Genomic DNA, 26,787 nt, shown 5'->3' with positions numbered 1-26,787 from the left:
ATCTCCGCTGGAAACTCCAGAGTTCTTCTGGGAGGGCTGCTTTCTCTCTAGCCATCAGTTTTCTGATTACGCCACTAGCAATGTTTACTGTGCACACTGTGGAGCTAGCCTGGTGCCCCTACCCCTTCCTCACAGCAGTCTCCCTGCCTTCTCCAAAGCAGTGCCCATGTTAATGTGATAATGCCGTGATAATAGTCAGGAGATGACTTCAGCTAACTGATTAGGCCCTTTGGAACGGCATCTGAGGCACTGCCTTTATTCTCTCTGGTGAGGTGGCAGCCAGGGCCCAGGGCTGGAGCACAGGGGCTGGCTGGGAAATTACATCCGAGAAAGCACTGAGGGGGAAAATTGGAAGTATAAGAATTTCCCAGATTGTTATTCCACAGGGGCCAAACATTGTTAGCAGCAGCACTAATTATAATCCAGGAGAGTCAGGCCTGGCTGCCTAGTCCGCCCAAGTAGTTCTTGAGAGTGGCCTTGGGAGCCAGCAGGGCAGAGGCAGAGCTGCAGGGAGGCCTGGACTCTGGAGCCTGGGGACTTTAGAGAGAAGAGGCCACAGGGTCATTCAAACACTTGGAGAAGAGGAGCTGAGTAAGGTTCAGTTGCTGGGTGCCCTCATGTCTTTTAGAATGCTTGGTACTGTGATAGAAAGGGTGGAAGTTAGATTGCTGGAATGATTTCTATCTGTCCAGAATTCAGAGTTGTCTCTATTTCCTCTCCTCATTCTCTCTTGTCCTCCACATTCCACTGAAAATTCTCATGTCAATGTCACCAGTGTCTTCTCCTGTTGCCAATCCAGAGTTCATCCCTTCATCCTCATCTTACTCATGCTAGTGGCAGCATTTGCCATGGATGATCACTCGTTCTGTCTTAAAACACGCCCTTCATTTGGCTTCTAAGACACTCCTCTCTCTGTTCTCCTACCACCATAGTTTCCAGTGCTGGCTCCTTCTCATCTCCCTCATCTCTGGGATGCCCAGGACTGTTACCAAAGCTCTATTCTTCTTTATCTGCTCTCACTTCCTAAATAATCTCATCCATCTCAAGACATTAAAGCCAGCTGCATGTTGATAAATTTCAAGTGGATATCTTCAGCCCCTACATCTTCCCTGAATTTAGACTCATATCCAGCTGCTACTTGACATCTCTATGTGAATGTCTCTCATAGTCCTCTTAAACTCACTGGTCCCCCAGTTTTCTCCATTGGAATAAATGCAATTCTATTCTACCAGGCCCCACACTTTGGAGTCTTTCCTGGCTCTTCTCTCTTTTTTTTTTAATGCTCCCTTATCCAATTCCTCAGAAAACGCTGTCAGTTCTGCCTTTTAAACTATTTCCAGAATCTGATCAATTATCTCGTTATACCACTCCCACCATCATCAGAGCCACCATTCATTACTTGTTTAGACAATTGTGGTCACCTCTGAATTAGTTCCAATACAGATGAGGCTGCTATATCAGAGTCTGCAAAATACAGTGTTTTATACAAGATAGAAAATTTCTTCTTTCTCAGCTATGAACCTGTTCATAAGTAGTCCGGTGTTGATATAGTCACTCTACATTGTTAGGGATCCCAGCTTCTCATGGCTTGCCACTCTGTAATCTTCAACATGTAAATTCCATCTTGTGGCCTAAGATAGCTGCTTCAGCAGCTGCTATCATTCCCATGAAATATTAGCCTGTGGAAAGGGGAGAAGGAAGAAGTGGAGGATAGGCCCATCCTTTTGAGAACATGACCTGAAAGTTACAGACATCCCTCTGCTAACACCCCATCAGACAGCATTTTGTCACATGGCCACATGTAGCTGCCAGGGGGGTTGGGAAATGTAGTTCTTTTTCTGAGCAGCCTTGTGCCCAGATAAAAAGTGGAAGGAGAAAATGAATTTGGAGGAAGGGGGAGGGGGTGGTGGTTAATGAGGAGGCTCCCAAGTGGTTTCCCTACTTCTGCTCTACCCTCTACAGGTTGTTCTCAACATAGCAGCCAGAATTGCACTATAAAACAAGAACGTGTCATTCTTCTGCGGACTTTCTAATAACTTCTCTCCAACTCAAAATGAAATCTAAAATCCTTACTGTGCCCTATAAGGCCCTCTGATCTCATCTCCGATCTCTTTCCCTCTTGTTCACTCCACTCCAGCAAGCCATGATAGACTCCTTACAAGATGCTCCCATCTCCTACCTTAACAGGATAGGCCCATCCTTTTAAGAACATGACCTGAAAGTTGCAGACATCCCTCTGCTAACATCCCATCAGACAGCATTTTGTCACATGGCCACACTTAGCTCCCAGGAGGTTTGGGAAATGTAGTCCTTTTTCTGAGCAGCCTTGTGCGCAGTTCTTTTGCAGTTGCCGTTCCTTTGGCCTGGTACATTCTCCCCCCAGATAGCTGCAAGTCTAGCTGCTTCACTTCCTTTAGGTATCTGCCCAAATACTACCTCCTCAGAGCAGCTTTCCTTGACTCTTATTTTCAATTTTTTTCTCCCCACTTCAACATGAGATCTAGGGTTCAAACATAGCAGGCTTGCTCTGCATGCTTATTGAATGAGTGAAAGGATGAAGATGGCAGTGCCTGGACTCTAAGGTGGCAGGAAGAAGCTTTTTTCCTAATTAGTTCAGGGACGACCCATTTCTTGATCTCTGTTGTGGTCCCAGCTTGGAAGTAGAGATATCTTGGTTTCTTGCTTCTGGGTGCTCCCTTCAGTTCAATTTATTAAATATTCATTAGCCATCTAGTGTGTTAGGTATTTAGTATGGTGAATATAAAAGGAGAATAAGCTTTAGACCAGTACTGGCCCTGAGGAAACATACAGGTTGGTTAGGAGCCTAAAATTTGTCCTTTTTTTTTTCTTTGCAAGTACAACCATTTAGGTACAACATAAAAGACCAGTGGCTCTTTTCTTTCTTTATTGCAGCACCGTGAACTGGTGTGGTCTAGGTGGGGGAAGAGAGGAGGATATGAAGACAAGCTGCCCCATCATAGTTTATAGTTCTAGGTTATGGTGGTCTTCTTTCTCTTCTTCCTTAGGGAGTAGGGCCTCACTCATTTCTGATCTGCTTAAGAAACAGTTTGAATCAGTTCTCATTCAATGAATGAAGGAAAAGACATAAGATGAGTAGGGTAGCCAGAGAGCTAGGGAGCTAGAGAGGAGGAATGGGAGTCTCAGTGGGGCTCAGATAGAGGACAGGTAGCTCAGACAAGCAGGAAATATGTTACCTGAAACTATTGTTCCATTACTTTCCTGCTCTGGGTAAAATGCAAAAGGTCAGGCAGGGTTGGTTATTCTCCCCAGACTCCTCTCCTCAGGGCCACTTAGACACTGCTTTGACATTTACAGCCTGAGAAGAACAGAGGCCTCCTCTGAGGCCTGGTTTTGAATTTCCACTTTGGGAAAGTTCCATTTTTTTTTTTCCTTTTGGACAAGACTGCTTGTTGTATCCCCTCTTAATTCTTTCTCTTTCGACATTCCCCTTCCATCTGAGAGGTAAAGCCAGGAGCAGTGGTTCTCAAACTTAATTGCATCGAAACCACATGGAGGGCTTATTAAAACAAGATTGCCCATTGTCACACTAATTCAGTACATCCGGGGTGAGGCCTGAGAATTTACATTTACAGCAAGTTCTCAGATGCTGCCGCCTCTGCTGTTGCCAGCCACATTGGGAGAACCACCGGCCTGGAGCAACTAATTTGAGTCTATAGGTGTCCCACCCCTGATCTTCCACTCCAGTCCTTTCCTTCCACTCTGCAAACCACAGGGAGGTGGGCCTTGAGTTATCATAAGATTAATTCAAATTAGATGTCAAAGATTTCCTGACCCTCAGGGTTGTTGGCCAAGTCAGTCCCAGGAATCCCCCTTCCTGTAAGTCTTTAGGAATCTCCTCCGTGTCCATATGTCTAGATTAGTGAAGATCTATTGTCTGCAGCCCCTCCTCCACCTGTACAGCCCTATCTAGGGCAGGGAATCCCTGGACCTGAGAACTGTAGAAACTGTTGCAGGTAGGAGATGAGAGAACAATAGATTCAGAAAAAGCAGAGGGAACCCCCTCCCCTCTTGTACTTCTATTTCTTTGAAATTAAAATATTTGTTTCTTCCTGTGTTTTGCTATGCTGATGTCTGGGAAACCATTTAGGCTTAATGTCCCCAACCCATTAGCAGCCTAGCATGGGGTTCTGCTAATCAGGTTTCTTAATGGCAGCACTGTAAAGAGTGAGGTAGTGAGTGTCTGCACCAGCTTCCCAGCCTCAGCTGGAGAGGAAGCATCTAGATAAAGATCAGGGCCCAGATAGTCTCAGAAGTGTCCTGAGATTGATTCACGCCAGTGTAGGAGGCCCATCTAATAGTAAGCTGTCCTCCTACCTCTGTTTTGGTAGAGATGTCCGAGTAGGCCCCCTGGTCACCTTAGGTGAAATAACAAAACCCCTACTCCTACGCTAGCCTTCTTTCTCCTCACATTAGAGGACAATGGGCTCCTTTGGAAGCATATTCCTGTACCAGTGACCCTCACCCAGCATTTATTGAGCACCTCTATGCATGAAATTCTTTCTCACGTCACCTGCTTCCCCCTTTCAAAATCCAAAATCCACAGTTTATTTTGTCACCAAATAGGTGGTGAGTGCCTTTGGCCTGGAATTTAGGGAATCCCTGAGGACTGTTTAGCTCTAAGACTATGAGGTTCTGTGCTGGCTGCAGAGAGGAGGCTATGCCTTGAATCCAATCTTGAAGTTTTGTCTGTTGTTCCTCTTGACATCTCATGTTGCTTTTTGTCCTACTAGATAACTCAAACTATTGGCAGTTCCACAAGACCCTGGTAAAGATTACTCCCCTGCTTCTCTGCCCAATGAAACACCTGAGAGAGGCGGCATGGAAGGAGCCAGGAAGTGCCAGTGACTGGTTCATGCTCACCCTCTCCTTATTTCTGGGGACTCCAGGGCCTGAGGCAGGTTGAGTACCTCTAATGGGGATCCCAGTGCTGGGCCCCAACAGCCATCAAAGTCACAGGGCTGGACAATGCTGATTTTTCTCCTTCCAGGCAGGGAGAGCCCATATGGACACCTGTATTCCAGGCTACCAATAAGCTGCTGGTTGGCCAAGAATTCAGGGTCTCCTCTTTACTGCTTTGTCCATCCTGGCTCCTCAACCTCGGGTCTGAGCCATGGAGAACCCTCCCCAATCTGCTGGAACAGAACATCACAAGCTGCTCCTGCTGTGGTCTGGGCCGCTAGCTCTCAGCCTGCTGCTGCTGGAAGAGGACTACGATGTGAGGAATCAGTCTGCAGCATCCCTCCACATGCCAGTCCCTTCATGGGGGGTGAGGGGCCCATTTGGAAAGAATCACATTTGAAGCAGGCAATTTAAAGTGAGATGGGGAAAATGAAAAAAGGGAGAAATGCTAGGTTGCCAACTGGGCAAAGCCATGTTTCAGCCAGGCCACATTGTGCCTACACTTTCTCCATAGCCCAGCCTTCCCACATGGCCTGTTCAGGCCCATCTGCTCAGCTCTCATCCCCTCTCCTGCTCCTGGGCCCTGGGGAAATGCCAGCATTTCTCTTCTCTGTCCCTTCTGCCTTTTCAGCCCCACCTGGCCTATCCCTAAGATGTACAAACTTTTTAGCTGGAAGCTGGCTTGGAGGCAGGCAGTATAAGCAGGGCAGGGGCTAGAAATGTAGGCTTGAGCTCATGATCCTGTGTTCTAAAGTCAAGGGTAGGTGGGCACACTTAGCAACTGAAATGTCACCTGCTTCCTGGCTCTCTGCCCTACCAGGACATGATCTCACCAAAGCTGGCTTTAGAGGTGGAAGACCGGTGCTTGACGCAGATCTGTCACTTTTCTACCTGGTAGCTTTGGGCAAATCCTGTCCAAGTTGACCCCTCTGAGTCTCCACTTTCTCATCTGTAAAATTAGGGTGTTAAGTAGGGTGATTTGAGAAGGAATGAGTAAACCTAGAACTGCAGTAAGATCTTAGTTATCCTTCTCATGCCCTGTCCCTTTGGGTCCCCATGGATGCTAGTCACACTGGAGAGACTCTTATCTACCTGAGGAGGTAGGATTCTCCCAGGAGGCAGCCCCACCCTGCCCATGAGCAGCCAGAGCCCTGAGACCTCCAGGAAGGGGTGTGTGAGCCCACATCTCTTGTTTTTCCAAGGACTCAAGGGAGGAGGGTGGGTGGAAAATAACTTAGGTCAGAGGAGGCACTGTGGAGATGTGCGGAAGAGGTAAAGAGGCAAGGTCTCATTTTCATTGCTTTGTCCTAGAAGCCCCCAGAATATGTGTGGGCAGGGTTTTTCTCCTGCCCACCCTGGCCATGTTTGAAGGAGGAATCTCCACTGAAGATTGATGTCAAAGACTTGCCTTTCCCTCCCCCAACCTCAACCTCTGTGATTTAAAGAAATTATTTGGACATAGGAGTTAATGGAAGTAGGTTGCTAGTATGTGGGCGAATTCATCACTGTCTCCTTGCATTGCAAGAGCAGATCTGTCTTTCAGGGTAAGATATCCTGAAGTGACTTTCCAAGGTCTGAGAAATATAGGCTACCTTGGGAGGGCAGGGTTGTGGGTAGCCTTGGTAGGGATTTTGGGAAGCTGGGGTGACTGCAAAGTGACTGTAGAGAATGAGTGGGAGGGCTTTCCTGTTTGTTCTTTAATTATAGAAGGCAGGGAGGCAGAGGGTATGGTATTGGCATTGCTGGGAATGCTGCTGCCCGAGGCCACCCCCACTCCAGTGCCCCCTTCCTTTCCTCCCCCTCCCCCAGCTGTCTCTTGCCCTAGGAAGTAGGCATATGCCCTGCAGCCCACTGCTCGGGGTGAGGAGGGCTGTTTTTGCAGCCGCTGTTGACAGGGAGGAAAGAGGTGGGGGAAGGGAAAGGGAGGTAAAGGGGGTCTGTTTGGTGGGGGTGGTGCTCTGGAGAGGACTAGCTCTCCTCCCTTCCATTCTCTCATTCAAGCAGCTCAGCACTTCCTGAAGGTGGCACTCAGGGAGGGAATTGTTTTGAAAGCAAGAAGACCTAGTGCTGTAAGGCTTGGAGGCTGGGAGGTGGGTTTTTTTTGGGATGTGAAGAGAGAAGATAATTATGTAGGTGGGGGCGGAAATCTCTGGGCAACGAGAGGACTGCTGCCCTCTCTAACACCACACACAGCCAGACCTTCCCCACAGTGTGTGTGTGTGTGTGTGTGTGTGTGTGTGTGTGTGTGTGTGTGTGTGTACAAGTACTCATGTACACTCATTTCATTTAGTGCGAGTGCAGAGACATGGCTATGAAATAAATGTTTACAGGGAGAATGATTAGAGACTATCCTGAGGCTGTTCCCCACATCTCCAGCCAATCAGATGGTTTTTCTCAGATATTTATTTGGGTCTTATTTGGTCATCTCTCCACTCCTTGTTCTTGCTGTTTCTTCCTTTTCCGTTGGTTTCTCAGTGTTCTCTCTTTCCCTTTTCTCCCCCCCCCAGTCTCTCTCATCACAAAAATGGGAAGTGTTAGACAGAGACACTTCTTCTAGCTGCCACTATTCAGGATGCAACAAGATGAATTTAAATCAGGTAAAATAAAAGACCAGGAGTGGGAGTTGTGGAGGTCAGGGGGTGGGCTATGGAATTCTGTCGAGTCATAGAATGTTGGAGCTAAAGAGACCTGAAGAGTCCACAGATATGGAGCCAGAGGTCCTTGGGGAAACACCTATTATTTTCTGTTATAATCTGTATTATCAATGGTAAATTTAGATGTGTCCCACTGGTACCTGGGGGAATTGCTGGGGAGAAGTGGGGTCTTTTTTGTGCTCCTAAGGCTGGCAGACCCCCTGCCACACACTCACTGAGATGATTCACTGAGTGGAACAGCCTCTTTTCTCTGAGGCTCAGAGGAGGCAGCTGATTTTGCTACGCAGAACATGACTTTTCTCCTGAAGCCAGGGACATCTGCAGATTGGATAGCCTCATCAGAGCTCTGGGCATGAGCCCAGAGGCCGGGCTGCAGGGTGCCAGTGTGTTGTCCTCCTCCCAGATCGACTGCTCTCTGGACATTCCCTTCCTCAGTGACCTCAGGGGAAGTCCAGCTCTGATTCAGGCTCTGGCAGTGTATAGAGGGGGCAGCATAAAGCGTGTGCCCTTCTGCTGCGGCAGCTAGAATCTGCTTTAACACTCCTCCTTTTCTTCACCCCACAACTGGCTCAGCCAAACCAGACAGCAGGGGGAGCTCCTGGGTCATCCCAGGGGAGGATTCTGGGCTTCAGTCTTCAGCCTGAACTCTAAGAACACTGGAACATTTGTCTGTCCACCTGTCAATCTGAGGGTGAGCAGGGCAGACCCTTTGAGAGCTGGAAGCAATCTTTTTCTAGCAGACAGAGACAGAGACTTGAGAGAAAGCTGGCTTTTCTTACTTGTTCCTGAGATTCCTTGGGCTGGAAGGAACCTGATTTCTGCCTCCGGGAGATCAGCTGGCAGGGCAGGTCTCCATCCCTGGGCCATGGCCAGTGCCAGGTTGGTCCCATTGGGGACGGTGTAACTCCTGGTGCCCTACCAGCCCCCAGTGACTGACCCTGCTTTGGCTACCTTTGGGGCCGAATTTCCTTCAGAATGACTTTCAAATCAATCTATGTTGCTATTGCCCATGCCCTGCCCACTAGGTTCTTTATATTGGGAAAAAGATAAAAAGCCTTTTTCTCTTTCTCCCAGATCTAACACAGTCCTCTGTGACAGTTCCTGGACCTGTCTGAGAGTCAGATGGGAATGGGGTAAGGTGGGGTGTGGCACATTCCCAACCTGTAGCTGACACAGCCAGGGCTTTCTGGGCAGCAGCTCCTACTTTCTTTCTAGTTCTCTCCCTCAGACTTCCTCATTCCCCACCCAGTTCTCCTAAAGTGACTGACACTCAGACACATTCCTCCTTTCCAATAACAGGGCCTGTGTGGGCACAGATTTAATGACACAGGGAGAGTAAGATGCCTGTATCAGGTTACATAACCCCAAAAGAAAAGCTCCAGCGTCTCTAACTTCTCTGTCCAAAGAATGGGGAGAGTCCAGGGCATGGTGCCTGGTGTAGAGAACAGGATCTCTGGGCTAGAGACAAAGGTTTTGTTGCCAGCAGAACTGAGGGCATGGGCCCGAGTTTGCAAATTTATTCTGGGGGAGGACACGTCCAAGTCATCTTCAGATTTGGTTTCTGACATCAGAACCCAGAGTCACTGGTTCTCCCTAGAATCTAGCTCTGCAGGGCCTTAGGCTGCTGGGAACATTAAGGCAGTAGGCCTTCCAGGCTGCAGGGTAGGGAAGGGAAAGATGGCCAGTGTTGGGGCCCAGGCCAGGTCTGGCATGAGAGCTGCCTCACTTTCCTCAGTGTCTGAGGGGTCCTGACAGCCCTAGCTCACCCCCACTGAGGCATTACCTTTCAAGGTCTTCAGAGCAGTAGAGGTTAGGATTGGAGACTTTTCTGAGGGAAAATCTGCAGAGAAGTGGATCCTGTAGCTTGCTTTTAGCTCTTTCCCTGTGTCCCCCAGCTCTTTCAACCAGGATATTTTCCCTGAGGTTTCACCTCATTTCTTCCAGCTTCAGTGTTAGCCCACCCTTTAGCTTGTGGCACACCCTGGAAACCTCTGGGACACCCACCTGTGCAATTCATGTGCAGTTTGGACCAGTGAGGCACACATGTGTGGCAAGAGCTGAGAATGAGAAAGACTGCATCCCAATCAGCCTGTTCATGAGTCTCAAAGTTTGAAAGTGTGAATGGGCCCTGGATTAGTGTTAATGTTTTCAAGGAGGAAGATGGTGAGGGTTTGAGAGCAGTCCGCAGTTGCTCAGCCATATCTGAGGTTTCCTTATGCAAAGGAGGCCTCATATGGACCAAGAAAAGACAGGAACCTTTAAGAGGCATTGTAACTTCACCTACATGGTCCCCTCATTCATTCTCTTAAGAGTGTCCCCTACCCCAGCCTGGCATCTGACCCTCTGTGTAGGGGCAAAACCTTTTTCCATTCTAAGTGACCATTTACCCCTTTCTCCGGTCTGCTGGGCATTAGCAGGACGTCATCCTGCTTAGGGAACCTCAGACTCCTGAGAAGGAAATGAGTGAGTACAGAAGTGAAAGGCTCATTCCTGGTCCAGAACTGAGTTGGAAGTTCACTAGCATGGCCGTTAGGAATGACTACTCCCCCATCCACCCACCCACCCACTACAGTTCCAGAAGGCTTGTTTTCATGGCCCTTCCTGCTTAGGGAACTAAGAGTTTGGGCCTGCTCAGTGATGGCTCCCTCGTATATAATCTTGAAGGGGGATGTAGAAATCATAATGATAACAGCTCTTATTCACTGAGCACTTTCTATGAGTAAGGTGTTGGTCTAAACATTTCACAGAATTTGTCTTGTATAATCTTTAAACGATTAAATCATTATCCCTATTTTGCCGATGAGGAAACTGAGGTACATACGTAATAACAATAACAATTAAAATTGTAACAATAATGATAAAATTTTAACAGGTTTAATTTTTTTTAAAAAGACCCAGTGCCAAGCCCTGCGCAAGCATGTTATATGTATGATATTTTTAAGTCCTGGGAATTCATCATATTATCCCCATTTTCAGCTAAGGAAACTGAGACTGAGAGAAAAGTAACATGCCCAAGGTCACATAGTCTTAGTGACAAAGCAAGAATGAAACCCACTTCTGTCTGATTCCAAAGCAGTCTGTGCTCATGATCCCTTAGCAGTACTGCCTCCCAAGGGGCCATTATGGAGAGAGCAGGTGGTTATGGAAGAGAGTCCCACTGGCCTTTAAAATCAGAAGGCCTTTGGGCTGGGCCAGGAACCGCAACGTCTGCCATTCTGGGAAGCTGTGGAAGAGCACCCCACTATTTCCACCTGACAGTGAAGGAAGCTTTGATGCTGTCTTCTTACCCACCTGGGACTGGGCTATGTAAACCCACAAACTACAGGAAAACAGATCCTGGAACAGGCTGGACAGGGAGGCGGGGGATGTTTGCTCTAGCCAGAAACCTCTGCCTTCTTCTCACCCCTGAGATGTGTGCCCTCACCCTGACAGCCTCTCCTGGGGCTGCTATCAGCCTGCTTTCTCTTAGTCATCACTGTGAATCCTGCTGGGCTGCGGTTGCCTTGGTAACTTGATGGGAAACTCTCGAGTTTTTCTGGAACCAGAGAGGGTTACTGAGGGAGAAACCAGGCTCTGTTAGGCTGCCGGTCACAAAAAGGGAAGAAACCAGTGCTCACTGCTCCTGCCATCAAGGTAGCCAGTCCTTCCTTGGGTCTGACCTCATTCTCTTCTGTGGCATCTGTGGTAGCTCTGCAGCATTTGGAGCTGGGCCTAAGAGAGGGGAGCTGTCAGGTACTGCTCTGCCCTTATAGTTGGCTTCCATTGTCATCAGAGTTACCTGGACTCCTGCTTGCTGCTCCTGTGCCCTGGCTCTGAAGTCTTAATTGGTTTTATGAAGTTCAATGCCTATTTTTTATGAGACAGATAATTACGGTGAGGGGAGGTCAGGCCCTCCTCTGCTGGACTTGGTGGGGCCTCCAGAATTGCTGATTCCCTAATCAGCACCAGGCAGATTAATGAGATCAGAGTAATCTGGAGCAGGCGGGTTGGGGAAGGGGAGATATACTCACAGTAGGAGGGGAGGAGGGACCAAGTATCCAGGCTCTTAGTCCTTGTGATGGGATCAAGGAGGAGAATGTGCACCACCAGCCTCTTGAAGATGCCTGCATATCTGAGGTGGGCACCTGCAGATGCTGTCCTTTGTGGGGGTGGAAGGGAGGTGGCTCTCCTTCCAAGGGCCTATGGCAACTCTCTGAGGCCTCCTGGGGGGATTCCTACCTGGAGCTGACCCTGGCTGTGCCAAGAAATCCTTAATCTTGACACCATTGTCACTTGTGGAGCTGTTTCTTCTTCCTTCTTCTCTAGTCTTCTTTCTTTCCTTTGTCTCACAGTCTCAGTCTGAAATATGGCTTATTTTTCCTTAGGTCAGTCTCTATAATTGGTTTCTATTTCTCTCTTGGTCTTTTCTCTCAATCCTAGTCCTGAATCTATCTATCTATTTATCTATCTATCTATCTATCCATCCATCCATCCATCCATCCATCCATCCATCCATCCATCCATCTATTTCTCTCCCTCCTTTCTTTCTTTGTTTCCTTTCTTCTTCCCTCCCACCGCCCCCCCCCCTTTCTTTCCCTCCTCAGATACAAATTGACTTGCTGCCAGTTATAGGGCATCTCCATTTACTGACTCACTGCTGGCACAGGCAGGGTCTGATGATGGTGGGGAGTAGATGCGGGAAGAGGGAGTGGTACAGTGCAAGAATTTCCACTGGTGCTGGGATGGCTTCCCTCCAACCCTCATGCCCAGGAAGACCATGCAGAGCAGAGGTTTACGTGCTTCTCTCTAGTCTTGAAGCTGCTGTCCAGATCTGTGACTCCCAGATGGGCTGAGAGATTGGCCCTGTTCCTAGACTAGGCCAAACGGCTGTGTGCCCTGCTCCCCCTAGCCCTCTGGGAAGGATCTTTGACAATCTGCTCTGGCTCAAGTTACTGTCTGTCTGATCTCATGTCCTCCTCCCAAGGGGGAGAAGTTGGCCTACCCATTCATGGCAGACACAGAACAGCACTTACAGACTGAGCCAGTTGCTGAATATGGCCGGGAGTGGTACAAAATGACCTCAGGAAGACACTTACCTACTCAACATATTGTCAAACTCTCTCCTCCTTTTGCTTTTTGACTCACTGGCCAACTCCCCAGGAGTCGCTTCCTCCTTAGAGTACGTCCAACCTTGCAGAGAAAGAAGAAGGGAGGAATGAGACTGGAGCCACTCAGGTCAGGAGAGCCTAGAGTCCCTGGCTACAGAAGCAGGGCCCTCCTCCTTCTCCTCCTCCTCCGTTTTATTAGCTCATGTCTGTAAAGGGCTGGGCGTCAGAAAAGCCCTATACAAATGTTGAGCACAATTTCATTTCCAAGACTCGCCAAGAATATATTTGCAGGCTTTAGTGAAAGGTCACCAGGCCTGTCTGGGACAGAGGGAAGACTCCCTGCAGGGCCCAGAGAGAGGACAACACTGGGGCAGGGGAAAGGAGAGGCCACAGTGCAAGCCAGGATCCCTGCCTCTTTGTAGGTCCAGCATCTTGGCACCATCCCTGTTTCGCACTGCCTACACCCTCCTGACTCCCAGGGTTGTAGAGGCTCAGCCATCTCTGCAGGGACCATCCTCAGAGACTTTCCACCAGGAGATTATGCTAACATTCACAACAACTAATATTTACTGAACACTTACTATGTTGCCAGGCTGTACTAAGGGGGCCGGAGCTCTCCAGCTTGGGGCGAAGCGGCTGCTTCTCAGAGGTAGTGGGGTGGAGGAGCCTTCCAGTGAGGTGAGCCCCTGTGTGCTCCAAGCCCAGAACTACATGAAGTCTCTCTAAAACCTGACCAATGAGAGGAGTTTCTGTTTTGTAATCCAAGTCCCTTTAGCACGGGTGTTCTATAAGCTTCTGGACTCTCTTTTTCACAGTGACAACTCACCTGGCCCTAAATCCATTATGAAAGATCATTGAAGTCAATTAGCCTTGACAGGCTCCATGTCCAAGGAGCAACTTACCAGTTTTTGGTGCTCCAAGGTCTGCTTGTATATCCCTGTCCCTCTCAGAATTCTGTTATCTGGTAAAGAGGAGCAGTCCCCTCTCTTTATCTCTGGGCAGGACTTGGCTTTGGGCGAGGGCCAGAGAAACAGAGGCTGAGAGAATGGAATAGTCAGTCTTATCTCTCATAGCTCCATAGTCAAGGTGAGTGCTTTGAGAGGGTGAGAGAGTCAGCAAAGCAGGGAATGGAGTGTTCCAGAAGAGGAAGGCAGGCCAGGCTGGGAATATTGATAACGTATTTCCAGCATCCCTTGAGCCTCTTTTGTCCAATTCCCTTTACCCTCTAAGATCTGAACTGAGCTGGTATGGGCTTTCTGAGGACAAGGTCCTTTTGCCCCAAAGCATCACCAGTCTTTACTCTGTCCCCAGTTGTTCTCTGATTTCTCTCTAGAGCCCAGGGGCCTCCATGTGTCATCAGTTCATTATCATTTTGATAAAAGTCCTTAGTCTTTGAAAAAGCATGACTCCCCAGCTGAGGCAGCTCCCCTGCAACCTGAGAAGGAGTACAAATGGATGGAGATGAAGGGGGGAAGGGGGAGCGGCATACACACACATCAACTCAGAGGCACAAACACAGTGGTGCTTGGTCTCATGGGAGTGTATAAATGGACACAACTCCCCCCGCCCCCACCCGGTGCATACAGTACACATACCTTTATATACAAGCAAGGGATTTATTACATGCCCAGGTGTAGTTATACCAGAAAGCCCACAGAGCTGTGTTCACTGTAGCCACACTCAGTTGCTTACAGTTCCAGAGATTCATCTAGACTTGCAATGCAGCATCCAGCAGCCTCAGCCTCCTGCAAACCCAGAGGCCAGGCTCCCCAGACTTGGGGTGGGGGAGGGTAGTGGAGTGTGGAAGCAGAGGTTAGAGATCTGCAAGTCCATTAGCCATAAGAAGCATGTCTGGAATCTAAAATCACGGAGACAAGGGCGCTGCAGAGTGGTTCCAGACAGCGAGTTCACATTTCCTAGCCCCTCCTCCACCAGGAAGCTCCTTGTGGTCATAAAGCCATTTGGGGATTAGAGCAGCTCCCTCAATAAAAGCTACTTATTCAAAAGATGCTTTCTGTTAATTTGCATGTACTAAATGGACATTATAATGTATGGAAGAGCTGCCTCCTCAGCCTGCCTTCAGTGTCCCTTTCTCCCACACTCCTTTCCTCTGCCCCTATTGGGGCACAGGTACCAGTTTGGCTAGGCCATGCTTTGCAACCACCCAGGGATCTCGATGGGGGTTTGGAGGTGGTGAACACTGGACACTGACCGGTGATCCGTGGAGGGGCAGCTCCAGGGACAGCCTGAAGGGGCCACAGCTGAAAGAGTTTTCCAAAGGAGAGGAAGGAAGGCCAACCAGAGGGAGAACCCTCCCAGTTCCCCCAGAAGGCTACAAGCTTGATCTAGGGAAGTATGATTCTGACTATTTGCTGTAAGTGGGGTTGCAATGGAGGATAGGTAAATCAACTTCAACTTCTAAGACTTTCTGTCAGCTACCTCCTATGCATTCAGTTCTTTCAAGAACAATTAATATCTCCTCTGTGCCAGGCTTTATGCTAAGCACATAAAATACAGTGGTGAATAAGACAGTGTGACCCCTGCCCTCAGAGGATTCCAGTCTAATGGGGAAAACATACAAAAAAGGAGGAAACCAGCTGATGAATACAGAATTACAAATTATATAATACATAATAAATACTGTAAAGTGAACAGAGTGCCAAGATAGAATGGGGGGCCTACATCAGATGAAGTAATCAAGGGAAGGTGGTGACATAGGAACAGACCTAGAAGAGTAGGAGTAGGGGGAAGAGCATTTCAGGTGGCAGGAATTGCCAGTGCAAGGGCCCTGTGGCAGGAGTGTTGGAAAAGCAGAGAGTGATGTGGCCGGAGTAAGGCAATGATAGGAAGAGGAGTATCCGGTGAAGTTGACATGGTTAAGACAGGCCGGGTCAGGTCTTGGGAGCTACGGCAAGGAATGTTCTTTATCTTTAGGGAGGAGGGAAGTTTGCAAAGAGGTTTAATCAGGGAAGCAAGAGGCATGATCTGACCTCCATTTAGCAGGACAATGTAGGTAGACCAGTGGGGAGGCTATTACTGTTATCCCAGCAAAGAGAGGAAGGAAAGGGAGAAGGAAAGCAACCAATTTTTTTTTTAAAAGGGAGAATCAAAGTCCTCAAGGTACCTGCTCCATAGAAATCAGGAATTCCTCTCTTGATTTGTTCTTTATTGCCACAATGGTACACCACGGGATTTCCCACCCCAGCTCTGGGAAAAACCATGGCTGGACTCTCCGCATTTCCTCATCATCCTACGGTCAGGGTACTGTCTTTTGGAAACTCTCCAGGGAAGGCTCTGACCTACCTCTGGGCACATCCTGCAGGTCTAGGAGGAGTTTGCCAGTCTGGGAGGAGGGGTCAGTCTCAATGCCGTCTTGCCCACTTGATCCAGAGCATGTTCATAGTGCTACATACTGGGCAGTGTCCAGCTCAGACCTGGTTGAGTCAGGTGGACACAGCCACTCACCCCCACTCTCCAAGCTAGGGCTCCAGAGACCTTAGAGCCAGTTCCAGCTTTCAGCCTCCCCTCCCACCATCAATCAGGGATAAGAAGCATGTCAGAATCAGGACTGCGGGAAGGAGAAAAGGCTCAGAGCCTGAACCACCCCCTAGGGATGCAGGAATATGAGGCTAGTATCCTGAGCTTGAACATTTACAGGTAGCACTCAGGATTGAAAACTGATTTATAGTCTGCAGGCAGGCAGGAAGGAGTGGGAAGAAGGTGGGGAGCTCTGTGTACAGTGCAGCCTTGTTGGGCGGTGGTAATTATATATTACATTGAACTGTCCTTGCAGCACAGTGAAGGGCAGTGAGAATGAGACTCTAAATCATCCTTTCCTGATGCTCCCCTCCCTATGATTTGGCTCCAGAGCCAATACACACACACACACACACACCAGTGGGGACCAGCCTGACTGGGGACCCAGAGAGCAGAAAGATGAGATGTTATCACCTCTGGCAGCTTCCAGGGGCTGCTCATCCTATAGGCCTCATTGTTTATTGCTCCCCACTCCTCCCACACTCTCTCTCCTCCTTCTTCCACTGGGGCCTGAATGTGAGCTGTGTCATTAGAAGACAATATCCCTGTCCACCCTTCATTCACTCGCTCCTGCAGTATCTCTCTTCTCCACACCAGTCACTGCCTTGGTTTGTTTGGGACCTCATCACTTTTCTCCTCAATTTTTGAAACTGTCTCACCCTCACCCCTTACCCATCATCCTTTATTTTGTTGCCATAGTGATCTCCCTAAATATTCCACTGACCATAGTCTTGATCTTCTTTGTCAGGGAATTGCAGGTGTGGGGAGAGATGGTCAAAGACTGGGTTCTTGAGAGCTCAGGAAGGAAGAAGTCTCCCCAGGCTCTCTGCAGGTCCAGGTCTGTGATTGCTGGCTCACTGCCCGCCCTGAGCTATCAGCCCAGGATGGATACTCATTCTTCCTTCTCTGGCTGGACCCTGGTCCTTAGATCAATCACTTGGAATTGCCACCAATTGCCCTATCCCTGCTCCCAGGGCCCTGGCTGTAAGTGCCCGGTACTTCCTGGTTCATTAGGGAGGTGGTAGTGTTTAATGGTGGTGAGAAAGGGCTCTGGGGTCAGACAGATCTGGATTTGAATTCTGGCCCAGACTGTGCATGAATTATTTGAGAAGTGAACTGATTAAGAGCAAGAGCTCTGCAACACAATTGCTTGAGTTTGAATCTTGGTCTGCTACTCTTTAGTCTATCTAGGGTGGTTACTTAACCTCTCTGTGCAGTTTCCCCATTTCTAAAATAAGGATAATAATGATACCTACCTCATAGGGTCACTGTGCAGATTAAAGAAGCACAGTATGTAATACTATTTATAATCTTCTCTAGAATCTGAGCTATTATTATTGTAATTTCACCTCTCAGAACCTGTTTCCTTGTCTGTAACAAATCTTCACAATACATCTCCCTGCCTCAAGGTTGTTGTGAAGATCAAATGACACATTCCCTTTAGAAACTCTCAGAGGTTCTACAAATGTTAGATATTATTATTTATCCTCAGATACTTGCTCCCTGAAGTTCTCAGGGTTTGGGCAATAGGGTCACTTTCCCTTTAACACCAAAGCAGTTACCTTCATCCTCCTCCTCCTATACTAGCCTCAAAGCAGAAAGTTGTGGCATTCTGGAGCTAGGAGCAGCCTTGGAGGTCATCTGGTCCTTTTCTATCTAGAGGACTGCATGGCGCAGTGGGCCATTCTGACAGATGGGCATCTCTGACAAAGAGATGGTTTCAAAGGAGGCTGTTAATTAAGGACAGAATTTACTCTCTTCATTGCAGAGGTGGACCCAGGTTTTGTGGGACCCCAAACTGATACAATTTGGGGAAGCCCTCTTTAAGAAAAATTATAAATATAAAATTAAGTACAGGCTTTGAAAAGGAACTGTGCTAATGAGGAGCCTTGAAGCTTAAGTTTCATTAGCTTCAGAAAATTCACTTCTGCCACCGTATCAGGTAGCAGATAAATACTTGATAAATACTTGTCAGTTGGTTGCTTATGGCCAAAACAAACCATTTTCACTGTGATATATGCCAGGACCCCCAGAGCACTAGGGTGGGCTCATTCTCCACCCAGATTCTGGTAGTCGCCCCATTATGTGGGTTGTGGCTCCTCCACTGCCTTCACCTCCGGCTAAATTGTTCTTTTTCAAGACTCACAGGCAATTTATTTTTGCTTTCAATTCATTTGCATGTGATTTACATATCTTTAATATTCTCACTCATATTTGGAACCCTTCCTCTGTCCCAGTTTAAGCTAGATTCCTGGGACTTAGTTAACAAATAAGACTGAACTTTCTTCCAGGACGTAGAGGGGAAAATACAGTCAATATGGGGATGGGTGGGATGATGATGACATTTGTCTTACAGTCAGTTTCTGAAGTCTCTAGCCCTACTCAAATTGTCCTCCTCCATATATTCCTGTCTCCTGCCAACCTCATCCCTTCCCAATTTCCCCATGATTATGAAGTTGGAAATGCACATACAGTCAAGGACACACATGCCTATCCAAATGCTGGGCTTACTGTGGCTCACATGTGTGGCCCCTGTAGTCAAGAGGCATAAAACATCAAGATGTCAGCAGACAAGGGCACACAGAAGTTCTTCCTCCTATCCCTCCCAGGGAGAATTAGCCCCCTAGCAGCCCCTAGCTTTGTTTAGAAGTCCAGATTTTCCCCCTTACTGACAGAAACAGATGGCAGGTGGGAGTATGTATGAGTGAGTGTATGTGTATGTGCATGCGCATACGCATATAAGCTGTACACACATACAAAAAGTGTGCACACATTTGTGAGACGGTGAATGCCCACATGCACATTAGTACATTTACTAAGACAGGTGGGCGGAGGAAGTGGAAGAGGATGTGGGAAGGAAGGTCTCGATCTAAGAAAACCGCATTGTGGTTCTAAATACCATCAAAGGTGAAATCTCATTCCTCAAATCTGCTCTGTAATGGGGAGGCAAAATGAAGCTAGCAAGGCAAGAAAAGGTCTCAGGGCAGGGATGAGGCACAGCTGCCAGTGTCACCACTGGCTCCAGCAGTGACATCACCCTCCTAGATCCCTTCTCTGAAGTGGTGAGTCACCCAGAGCCCAATCAATACTGCATTCCATTTGTCTGTGCCATCTTTATGCTTTCATGAGCCAATTCATACTTTCCTCTTCCACGCACTCCAGTCCCTGCCCCCCATGTACTCCTGAGGAGCCTGAGCCTAAACCCTGGGGCTTAGTTCTTTTTTAAGCCTCTATCAAAGAAGACAGGAATTCCTGCTTTTGGGTGAGGCATTCAGAGAGAAGAGAGGGAACAAGAGAAACAAAAAGACACTCCTGCTGTATGTGGGGGTAGGGGAGGGGAGTGTCTTACAACAGAAGCTGAAAACTTTCAGAGCCAGCTTGTGAATAAGGACTGAGGAAAAAGAAGAAGAGACAGAGAAAAGAGAATGGAAAGCAGACAGTCAGAAGAGAAAGAAGAAATGGAACTAGGATTGAAGAAGAGAGATGAGGCGAGGTGAAGCTAACAGCTGTGAATTCTTATTTCTCAGGATCTTAGGATTGCTACCCCATTTCCCTGGCTCTCCAATCATATTTGGGTCCCCAGACCTAGAGATGTAGGGGGTGGCCTAACATTCCACACTACCTCCCTGGGGGAGGAGCCCCAGTATCTGCCATATGAGGTTTCACCATAGTCCCACCCTCCTTGTTAGAGATGGGGGTGGAGGAGCTAGAAATGAGGCAGAGAAGGAACAAAGAATGAGAGGCACAAAAAGGAAGGCAGTTCCCACTGGGGCAGCTCTGATTTCTCTCTAGAGACCTCAGTTTTTTTCTAAGGACTTGGCACCTGCCCAACCATTGTTTCCTCTGGCCTGGCCCTCATGCTCAGTGACAGCCTGAGCATCATCCCTTGCCACTGACGGGAATCAGAACAGGGGCCCCTTTATTTGAGTTGGACTTGACTGCCCAGTCTCTGTGACCCTAATTTCCCAAGATGCTGTTTGTTCCCGGTGTATAGTGAACTGGTGCAGGGAAACTAACCTTTGGGTTTATGTCTGAGTCAACAAGATGACGCCAGAGAGGTAAGACTGAGCTTTCATGAGATTGCAGAGAGTTTCAGGTGGATATCCACCATTTGGGGATTTCTTCCCTTCATGTGCTGTGGCTGAATGTATTTACAAACAAGAAAGTCTGTCTTCAATCCCAGATTTCTCAATCAACAATAATAAAACAACATTGAACCAATAATAATAATAATGGCAACCATTTACTGAGTGCCTAATATTTGTCAGAGACTTCGGTAACTATCTTCTTATGTACATTATCTCATTTGGTCCTGTAAAAACACCATGGGACAATCACTACTGTGGAAAATGAAGGAGTACACTGAGGTTTCCAGAGGTCAGTGTCCATAGCTTGAGGTAGAGCTGAAATTTGATCTCAGATCTGTCTGAGTTTTTCTGCTCCAACATTGCAGGCTCCCTTTCCTTTTGAGTTGCAATCCAAAGGAATCTAATGCAGCTTGAGATGCAGCCCCACCTGCATTCTTTATCTCCAGGAAGTACTCATTCCCTCCCTCAGCTCTCTCCCCTACACCAGCCTTAGGAAGCTCCAGGCTGCCTCAACTGTCCTTCCTGCTGGTTCAGGTTAGGTTTAGAGTTCTGTTTGTGACCTTTCGGGTTCAGAGCAGTCTGGCTTCAGCTCCCACTCCCCAGGGAGAGGGAATGGTGAATGAGAGTGGCTGTCATTTCACACCAGGAACAAAATCATGAGGTTTTGGGAGAGGTTTAGGGTCACATGCTACCTTGGGCTCCTGTCTCTCTGGAGCCCCACAAAAGGGAGGAGAAGAACATGGAAAACTACCAGATCCTCAAGGGAGCTGAGGATGAGGGCAAAGGTGGAACGCGAAATTCCTTTTCTCATCAGAGCTTGTGCCCCTAGAAGGCTGGTGCTACTGTTTGCTACAGGGCAGTCACATGTTCTAATGCAGCTTGTGATGCAGCCCCACCCTCATTCTTAGATCCTGTGTCCTCCAGTGAAATGAACCTGTTCCAGACCTTGGAAGGCCACAGGCACTTCCTGATATGTTTAGTGAAAACAGTGTGCTGCTAGGGTTTGAAGCAATCCCAGAACCTTCTACTAGACTGCCTTCTCCAGGCGCCTCATGGAGGGGATGTTCTGGAGCTTTACTGGGAGGCCCCATGTGTACCAAACATCCCTCTCAGAGTCTGTGAGCAAATCAGGGCAAGAGCTGCATAGGGAAAAGGAGAGCAGGGCAAAGACGACTGGGTGTTCTCACACAGGGAGGAGAGTTGCCATGTCACCCAAGAACAGAGACCCAGAAACACAGAGATGGAGCAACGCAACAGAGAGAGCATGGTTCTCCTTTCCCCTGGGGTCGGGGCACATGCGGCTCTAGGTGGCTCCAGACATAATTTAGGGCAACCCCTCTTTTCAACATAAGGAAGTCGAAGCTCAGAGGGGGACGGGAGCTGCCCTAGATCATACCACTCCTGAGCGGGTCTCCCAGTCAGGGGTCCGGGGGTTAATGAGGAGAGGTGGCCCTGCCCCAGCTATCTTCTCAGAAGCAAGGAGACCTAAAAGGGAGGGGTCACAGCTTCGACTACCCCCACCCAGGAACTTCAAGGGTTTTGTCTCTCGTCTGTAAAATGCTCTGGGCCCTCGGTTCCCTCATTAGTGAAAAACAAAGACAAGAATATCTGCTTTCCTTCTTTGCAGGGCTGTTGTGGGAATCAGCTGGAAAGAATACACAGAGGAGCTTTACAAGCTCAGATTGTTATTAAGTTTGTGATTAGGCCAGGTCATTGAGGGCTGCCAGAATAATGGGAGGATTAATGCCTACGCTCTGGGAAGGAGGGAGGCTAAAGTCTGCCTTGTCTTCTTCTCTCGGTCATCTACCCTGAGAGAAAGCAGTTGGTGTGTCCAAATCGACTTAAGTAAGAAATATGCGGTAGCAGCAGTCGTCCCTCATTCAGCCTTCACTTGCCCAAGGCAGAGAGATTTTAATTTTCGAGCTGTAATGAGAAAAAGAAACTCAAAATTAAAGAATATTCCAGTGAAGCAGTCAAAATAGCTGTCCAGACTCTAAATTGAGGGGAGAAATGTAAATTAAATTTCCTTCTCTCTCCTTAGCACCAACTGGGCTTGAAGAAGCAGGTTGGGCTAGGACACAGCTGATCAAGGTCCCCACAACCCTTGCCTTGAGGTCAGATGGGCAGGCAAAACCCTGCCCCACTCCAGGATGCTGACAGAACAAGTAACGGAGACCTTCTACCCACTCGCAGGAGAGATTTACCTCCAGCAAGGTTGTCTTTACTCAGGCTGCCATGACCCTGCTGAGTGAGGTCAGGCCCCAAATACTGAATTCAGGAGGCGTTGGGTGATGCTCTCGTCTCCTGTGGTCTAATTTTCTGAGGCACAGAGATGCTGTGGCCTACTTTTTTCTCCTCTTCTCTCAAATTTTGCTTCACTCATGTATCATAAACATCTCTCTGTCTCCTACAACTCAGACTAGTAGTCCTGGGGATAGGGAGGGGCTGCCTAGGAGGGAGGGAGCACCTGAGCCCTCAACTCACATTCTTCTGAGCTTCCATCTGTTCCCAAGGGAACACCCTTTCAGACACTGTTGGAAGTTGGGATGGTGGGAATGTCACGGTGCCTCTGACAATACATGTCAACCTAAGGGCCAGGACACAGCCTTCTCCCTGGGCCTCTTCTGGCCTCACCCATTGATCTTCAAAACAAAAGATGTCTTGCCCCATCCCAACCCTACCACCTGCTCTTGACCTTTTCCTTTCACTCGCTGTTTTTCTTATCTACTTATCTAAGAAATATGGACTGAGGTGGGGGGAGTGTATGTGCCAGAATCTGTGCTGGGGTCAGAGGCTACATAAGTAAACCAAATCCAGTACCTGTTGTCAGGTAGAAAAGATAGGTGAACTGAGGATTCTGATACAATATAGAGCATGCTCAACAGTCAAGTATGGAGTTGTTCAAAAACTCTGGAGTCAGACTGACCTGGTTCTGAAACTGCCTCCATCCCTCACTCCTTACGGTGTGACTTAAGGCAAATTGTCTAAACTTCAGTTTATTCATCTGTAAAATGGAAATGATAACACCTTATAGGATTGTTGTGAAGATCAAGTGAGATAATCCTGGTAAATTGGAACAGTGCCTGGCACACGGTAAATATTCACTAAAGGCCAGTTAGTATTATCTGAAGTATCCTAATGACAGTGCTGATATTTATTACCTTTTATTGGGTGCTCACTCTGAGCCAGCCAGGGTGTTATGGATACAGCAATGACTCAACTGTGGTCTTTGTCCTTAAGGAGTCCATAATTTCTTAGAGATGACAGATGTGTAAACAGACCACTGAAAAAGTTTGATCACTGTCATCATCACTCCAAGACCTGTCATTTTCTGAGCCCTCGCCATGTGTCAAGCACAATACTAGGTTTTAAAGATACATTATCTTTAATTCCTCCCTAACCCTGCGAGGGCTATCTCACCCCCATTTTACAGAGGGTTCATAATAATTAGTGATTTGCTCAAGATCAGGCCATTTGCAGAGTGAAGTACTAACTTGAAGGAGAGTGATCTGCTCTGTCTGAAAAGGGATCGAGGAAGGCTTCCGAGAAGAGGTGATGTTTAATCAGGATTTTGAAGAATGAGTAGGAGTTTTCCAGGGCCAAGATGGGGAAGGAACGAGATGGCACAGCACTTCTGTGGGCCTACTGGAGTACTGAAGCTGTGAGCAGCAGCAACAGCAATGGCAGCAGCAGGAATTCCCTAGTCCTGGAGGTCTTTGGGTCCCACATCAGAGAACAATAACTGGGCTGTGGTTCTCTGTATCCTCCCTGACAGCCGTTCCCTTATGTCTGTTCCTCAAGACCATGTCATAACCTACATGAAGCATGGTTATTTTAGGGACAATATCGTCAATAGGCTTGTGATCCCAGAGGATTTCAGCTAAGGCACAGAGCTAAAATAATTGCATGGAAATGGAGCCCCTCTCCCCATACTTGTTGACCTAGCCAGGGGCCCACCAAGTCAAGGGTGTGATGCGGGAACCCCAGGGAGGCTGGGAGGCACTGACTGGGCTGGAGCCAGCGAGATAGTCTCAATGGCCTTGAGAAGACTCCACTAGATTTGGGGCAGATAAATGAAACCTCTTCCTTTGTTACAGTCATCTTCCCTCCATTCTTTCTCTCTTCCTGTTCACTCCCTTCACATCTGACAATAGCTGCAGAGGAGGTGACCATTTTGGTGCAGTCACGGAGCTGGTGGACTGAGCTAGAATGTGGCATTGGGATCCATCCTGCACTAAGGGTAGTAGCAAAGCAGAGACTCCAAAGCAGCCTTCAGAGCTCAGCTTGAGTCTCAGGGCCACCCGCCCTCAGCCAGCACAGCAAGGGACTTCCAGGGCAGTGGGGGGTTTGAGACAGACCTTGGGGGAAAGTATGTGACCACAGGGTAGGGAGGCTCTGGTGCATGTGACAGATAGATTGCAGATGCTCTCCAAACTCCTGCTTGAATAATGTGGCTTTGGAGGAAGGAGGATGGACAGGTATGTCCCTGAGGCTGACCCACCCTACACCCTCTCTCTGAAGCAGCCCCCACCAGCCTCACGGGCCTAACTCATTCCTCACATTAGGAAGCAGCCCTATGAGGGGATGGCCCCCACAAGCAGGAAGCTCAATAAAATGCTCAAAGAGGCAATTATTTCTGGGCTGCCTATCCCAGGCCAGAGTACCAGCAGCCAGATTTCCAGAGCTGCTGTCATTGCCTCTGGCTGTTGGCAAATTAAACTTCCTGAGAAATGAGAATGAGCTGGCCTCCCGCTCAAGAGGGTTGGGATTGTTTGCTTGCTGGGGCTGTCAGTGTGGGGGTGGGGGTCCCGCGGGAGTAGGAGTGGGGACAAAGGTAGATTATAGAGGAAGCAAAGCAGCATCATAGGCCTCCACCAGGTAGTACACACCTGTGCCATGTGCCCATGGAAACATGTTTGGAACATATACCAAGTCTGCATGTCGCCTGCTGAGATGTGGGCTTGGTGAGGGCAGTGGCCATGGGGCTCTTGACAACTGCCCGAGTCCCCAGTGCCTGGGACAGTGCTTGGCACAGAGTACATGCTCAGTAAATAGGTGCAGATTCTTAAATGAATGTGCGTACTTAGACACCAAGCCAGAGTCTCATGGTAAACACTGAGAATCCTTCCCAGCCTTTCATCCAACACAAGTCACATGCAGGTACCTTGAAGAGCAAGTTAATGCCCTGCTTCCTCATCGTTCCTGTGGCGTTATGATGTAGGATACTTAGTAAGTTCCCCAAAAAGTGAGAAATGGCCTCCTTGGCACATGAGGGGGTTGGCAGTGGCCTGGTTGGGTACCCTGCAAAGAGGAGATATCCTTGGGCCTCAGACCACTACAGTTTCCTCTTTCATTTATGTGTCAGGAACATGTGCCTGCCCAGACCAGCTTCCACCCCTGTCTGTTGACATGTACAGCTATCCCTCATATCTCTAGCCTCCCTTTCCATTGTCACGTAGTGTCCCTCTTACTCTTGAGCACTACTTCAAATTGTCCCAGCTTTACCTCTTATTCTCCCACTGCTGTGACAAACAGTTTCAGGCTGGCTTTAACCAGTTCATGGGACCAACCTGATAGCGCCTTCTCCTCAGGCCTCTGACCTTATCCTCTGGCTTTCTGCTCCAGGGCTTCTTTGTGGCTAGGGAACTGCTGGCTTTGCAGCCTGAATAGCAGCCTGAAGTGCAGGGTAGTTAATGCCCTGGGGATAACTCTTTACAATGGGGGTGGGAACCACTGAATAAACAGTGGCTTCCTACTTGTTCTGGGACCTTTCATAAATCTTTTCAGAATGCTCCCTGGCAAAGCTCAGTTGGAGAGGAGGACATTTTTAGAGGAGGTGATATTTTAAATGCATCAGGAAGCAAGCTCTAGGAGGGCAGGGATTATGTTGTCTGATTCACCTTTGGCCCCCAGTAAGTAATAGGTACTCAATAAATGTTTGTGAAACAAATGAATAAACATCCTTGCCTGTATCCATGTGGATATAAGAAATGTCCAAGCCTGTAGAGAATTTTTGTGCATTTATTGAGCCAAACTGATGACAATTACTGGGAAGCAAGATCTCAAATGCTCCTGAGAATGACAATTTCCTAGTTTCTTTTATGCATTTGAAGTTAAGGAGCGAAGGTAAAAACGATTACATAGAGATGGGAGAAAGCAAGGTGGGTGCTGGATTACAGGATCATTAACATGATTATGTGCTTTCTTGAGGGTGGTGATGCTTATTTCAAAGGCATGTCAACCTAAATGCACCAAAACAATGGACAGGGCTTGCTTAAGGCAAAAATAAACCTTTTACTAAAAGAGGTTATATGACTGGGGCCTGACTACCCACCATGACCTGCCCAGTTAGGAATTTATGGTCAGATCATCCTGTGAGGTTCTTTCAGTTAGAATCACTTCTTCAAAAATGTCCACAATATGAAAGTGTTTTATATATAACAAGGGCCTGCATGTGTCCACACCTACATTTATAGAATT

At 48.1% G+C, this 26,787-nt stretch overlaps 1 protein-coding gene and 1 long non-coding RNA gene across 2 annotated transcripts in view; one reads left to right on the top strand and one right to left on the bottom strand.

The window, feature by feature from the left end:
• The window catches only part of CTNNA1 (catenin alpha 1), a 301,788-nt gene that overhangs the window by 68,112 nt on the left and 206,889 nt on the right, over nt 1-26,787 (top strand). The gene's annotated exons all lie outside the window — the stretch shown is intronic.
• Nucleotides 2,889-12,767, bottom strand: LOC112471939. The gene is made up of 2 exons (XR_003043483.1): nt 12,671-12,767; nt 2,889-3,052 (listed from the first exon to the last, which is right to left on the bottom strand). It is a non-coding gene; the product is annotated as an uncharacterized LOC112471939 (long non-coding RNA).

This window comes from Pteropus alecto, unplaced genomic scaffold, assembly GCF_000325575.1.
Source record: "Pteropus alecto unplaced genomic scaffold, ASM32557v1 scaffold78, whole genome shotgun sequence".
In the NCBI taxonomy this organism is placed as follows: domain Eukaryota; kingdom Metazoa; phylum Chordata; class Mammalia; order Chiroptera; family Pteropodidae; genus Pteropus; species Pteropus alecto.
Note: the sequence above shows the minus strand (reverse complement) of the source record. Positions and strands in the feature narration are given on the sequence as shown.